Source organism: Chlorocebus sabaeus, chromosome 26 (assembly GCF_047675955.1).
Source record: "Chlorocebus sabaeus isolate Y175 chromosome 26, mChlSab1.0.hap1, whole genome shotgun sequence".
In the NCBI taxonomy this organism is placed as follows: Eukaryota; Metazoa; Chordata; class Mammalia; order Primates; family Cercopithecidae; genus Chlorocebus; species Chlorocebus sabaeus.
Genome location: NC_132929.1, coordinates 7340002 through 7344530, shown reverse-complemented (window position 1 = coordinate 7344530; position 4529 = coordinate 7340002). Strand labels below are relative to the sequence as shown.

Sequence of the window (4529 nt, the reverse complement as noted above, 5' to 3'; positions counted from 1 at the left end):
TTAACATAGTTTGATAGTTATAGTTCTATTGATACTTTTATCTTTCAAATTTTATACCAGAATTAAATGTGATTTATGTACCACCATTAGAATATTATAGGATTCTGTACTTTTCCATATACCTCCCTTTACTGAGTGCTTTATATTTTTTATGCCCTTGTGTTGCTGTCAAGTGTCCTTTTGTTTCAACTTGAAGAACTCCCTTTAGCATTTTTTTGTAAGGTAGGTTTAGTGTGGATAAACACCTTCAGCTTTTATTTTTCTGGGAAGGTCTTTATTTCACCTTTTTTTTTTAATGACCAAAATGTATTTATTTAGTATACATCACAATGGCTCAACCAAGTCTTAATTTAAAAGACAAAAACAAAACAAAAATAATACCACAGCTCAAGATACAGAGTCCTATACAGAAATCACAGACAGGACAGACCATCGAAGGAAAACTTAAAAAGACGACACAAAGATAGGCAGGGAGACCAGGCGTGGTGGCTCATGCCTGTAATCCTAGCACTTTGGGAGGCCAAGGTGGACAGATCACCTGAGGTCAGGAGTTTGTGACCAGCCTGACCAACATAGTGAAACCTCATCTCTACTAAAAATACCAAAATTAGCTGAGTGTAGTGGCGGCCGCTTGTAATCCCAGCTACTCGGGAGGCTGAGGCATGAGAATCGTTTGAACCTGGGAGGTGGAGGTTGCAGTGAGCTGAGATCTCACCACTGCACTCTAGCTTGGGCAACACAGCAAGACTCTACTTCAAAAAAAAAAAAAAAAAAAAAAAAAGGACTGTCTGGGCAGCCTGCGTCAGGGGTCCTGGCTGGTAACCTATTCTGAGTAGGTTTCTTGCAGGTAAAAGCTGTGGGAAGCTTTTTTCCAGAACTCAACAGCATGCATGTTCAAAGGGCTATCAATGTTGGGTTCTCCTAGCAGACTCTGGATGGAGACCAGAATGGTCCTGATGCCATACAGTACAGATCACTTGTCCTTCCGGATATCCAGGCATATGTTACCCTGGGTGTCTATGTTGGGGTGGTAGCAGGGTGTGAGGAACTTCAATGTGGGCTCATTGTAAGGGCAGCCACTGGGGAACTCTAGCAAGAGCTTATACCTCAGGTCTTCATATACTGTGCCAACTGCTCCACGGATAGTCCCTACCCATTTGAAAAGTTTGTCTGATTCAGGGAAGGCAGAAATCCCTTTGTCACCAGACATCATGAGGGTCATCAGCTTCTGCTATAGTCTTCTGCCCACAGGACTCTGGGCAGCACCCCCACTCAGCTCAGTTCTTTTATGGGTGGTGATGATGCTAGTGGCAGCTGGGTTGTGGTTTTGGGAGACCACTTGGCTGCCTTCTTCATTTTTGAAGAACAGTTTTGTTGGTTATAATATTCTTGGTTGACAAAAGTTTTTTTTCTTCCAGTACTTTGCATATAACATCTCACTCCTTTCTAGCCTATAATGTTTCTGCTGAGAAATCAGCTGATAATCTTATAGTAGCTCCCTTGTACATGACAAGTGGCTTTTCTCTTGCTGTTTTCAAGACTCCCTCTTTATCCTTGACTTCTGATACATCAAACTATCCTTGATAGTTTGATTACAATATGTCTCAGTGTGGGCATCTCTGGGTTCTTCTTAGTCAGCATCCTTTGAGCTTCCAGAATTTGGATGTCCATTTTCTTCCTTAGATTTGGAAGTTTGGGCCATTATTTCTTCATATAAGCTCTCTGCCCTTTGCTCTCATTCTTCTTTTTAACTCCTGTAACATGTACATTGATAGGCTTGATGATTTTTCATAAGTCCCTTATGCTTTCTTCACTTTTATTAATTCTTTATTCTTTCTGTTCCTGTGACTTGATCACTTCAAATTATCTGTCTTCACCTTCACTGATTCTTTGTTCTGCTTGATCAAGTTGTCTATTGAATCCTTCTAGTGAATTTTATAATTCAATTATTGCAGTCTTCGGCTCTGGATATTTTTTTTTCCTTAGTTTTTGTCTCTTTGATCATATTGTCACTTTGTTAATACATTGTTTTCTGGATTTGTTTTTAGTTGTCTGTCTGTGTACTCTTGTATCACACTGAAGTTCTTTAAGACAATTATTTTGAATTCTTTTTCAGGTCGTTAATTGATCTCTTTGTTTAAGGTCAGTTCCTGGATATTTATTTTGTTCCTTTGATTGGGCCATTTTTCTCTATTTCTTCATATGCCTTATTATTTTTTACTGAGATTTGTGCTTTTGAAAAACAGGCACCACTTCAGTCTTTATGGCCTGGCTTCATACAAGGAAAGATCTTCACTCAACTAGGGATTCTGGGGGCCTCTCAAGCCTTTTCTGGGGAGATGCATCATATAATACACCAGGTCCCCATTTGCCTTCTACCATGGTTGTATGCATCTTGAGGCCATCACTAGAAGCAGATGCCAGCACCAAGCTTCCTGTACAGCTGCAGAACTGTGAGTCAATTAAATCTCTTTTCTTATTTATGTTTATATATATGTATGTATTTTTAGAGACAGGATCTCCCTATGTTGCACAGGCTGGTCTCAGACTCCTGGGCACAAGGGATTTTCTAGCCTTGGCCTTCCAAAGTGCTAGGATCACAGATGTGAGCCACCACACCAAACCAAAATATTTTTTCATTATAAATTACTCATTCTCGAGTACTTCTTTATTGCAATACAAAAATGGTCTAATACGTAGATCCTGCTAGGAAAGGCATGGTAGCTTTGTACAAAAATTTTTGTAGAAAAAAATTTTGCTTACTGATTAAATTTCTTTAGTACTATTTCTACTATGCATGTTTCTGTAATTAGTATTTTTTCAGTGAACTATCTTCCACAGTTTTGGGGGTTGAGTTGTTCAGTATGTTCTCTACTTTTCATATTATTATTTGTGGGATTGATAGTGACGGGCCTTTTTCATTCTTGATAGTGCTATTTGTGCACTCTTTGTTTTTGTCCTTGAACACTATTACTAAAGGTATATCATCTCATTAATTTTTGCAAAGAAGCAACTTTTGCTTTGGTCGATTCCTTTTATTTATGTTTGTTTTCTGTCATTAATTTCTGTTCTTGTCATCCTCGTGTCTTTCATTCTACTTTCTTTAAATGTAATATACTTTTTCTCTGATTTCTTCAAATGGATATTTTGTTTTCCTAATTTGTTCGAATAGATAATCGCTCTTTCAGCCTTTGTTCTTTCTTTATATGTCTGAAGGCTGAAAAAATCCTCTAGAGTACAACTTTAGCTGCTTCCAACAAGATTTGATATACGGTATATGGAGAACTTTTATGTAATTAAGTGCAAATTTTTTTTTTTTTTTTTGAGACGGAGTCTTGCTCTGTAGCCCAGGCTGGAGTGCAGTGGCCGGATCTCAGCTCACTGCAAGCTCCGCCTCCTGGGATCACGCCATTCTCCGGCCTCAGCCTCCCAAGTAGCTGGGACTACAGGCGCCCGCCACCTCGCCCGGCTAGTTTTTTGTATTTCTTAGTAGAGACGGGGTTTCACCGTGTTAGCCAGGATGGTCTCGATCTCCTGACCTCGTGATCCACCCGTCTCGGCCTCCCAAAGTGCTGGGATTATAGGCTTGAGCCACCGCGCCCGGCCCAGTGCAAATTTTTAATTGCAATTCTTCTTTAAACCTTGAGTTACTTAGAAGCAAAGCTCTGTCATAAGCTCTATTTTGCCTTTTTATATAGAGAGGTGGGTTTTGGTTAGTGTTTGCACAGTAAATCTTTTTTAGTCCTCTTATTCACAAGCTCCCTGTATCCTTGTGTGTTGAATGTGCACTTTGTCATTTAAAAAAAGGTAAAGTTTGTTAGCTTTTTAATACACTTTAACAACCTTTTTATATAATTGGATCATTTAACGTTGTCTTAGTTCATTTTGTGCCACTATAACAGAATACCAGAAGGCCAGACACAGTGGCTCATGCCTGTAATCCCAACATTTTGGGAGGCTGAGGCAGGCAGATCACCTGAGGTCAGGAGTTCGAGACTAGCCTGACCAATATGATGAAACCTTGTCTCTACTAAAAATACAAAAATTAGCAGAGTGTGGTGGTATGCGCCTGTAATCCCACCTACTCGGGAGGCTGAGGCAGGAGAATCACTGGAACCTGGGAGATGGAGGTTGCAGTGAGCCGAGATCATGCCATTGCACTCCAGCCTGGGCAACAAGAGTGAAACTCTGTCTAAAAAAAAAAAAAAGAAAAAACAAACAAACAAACAACAAAATAAAAAAAACAGAATACCAGAGACTAGATAATTTAGTTATTTTATTTTATTTTGTTTTATTTTATTTTATTTGAGACAGAGGCTCACTCTGTCACCCAGGCTGAAGTGCAGTGGCACGATCTCAGCTCACTGCAGCCTCTGCCTCCCGGGTTCAAGCAATTCTCCTGCCTCAGCCTCCTGAGTAAGCTGGGATTACAGGTGTGCACCACCACACTTGGCTAATTTTTGTATTTTTAGTAGAGATGGGGTTTCACCATGTTGGCCAGGCTGTTCTTGAACTCCTGACCTCAAGTG

General features: G+C 39.9%; 1 pseudogene; it reads right to left on the bottom strand.

The window, feature by feature from the left end:
* Positions 1 to 802: 802 nt before the first annotated feature.
* Positions 803 to 1258, bottom strand: LOC103245938 (ubiquitin-conjugating enzyme E2 C pseudogene; annotated as a pseudogene).
* Positions 1259 to 4529: the final 3271 nt, after the last annotated feature.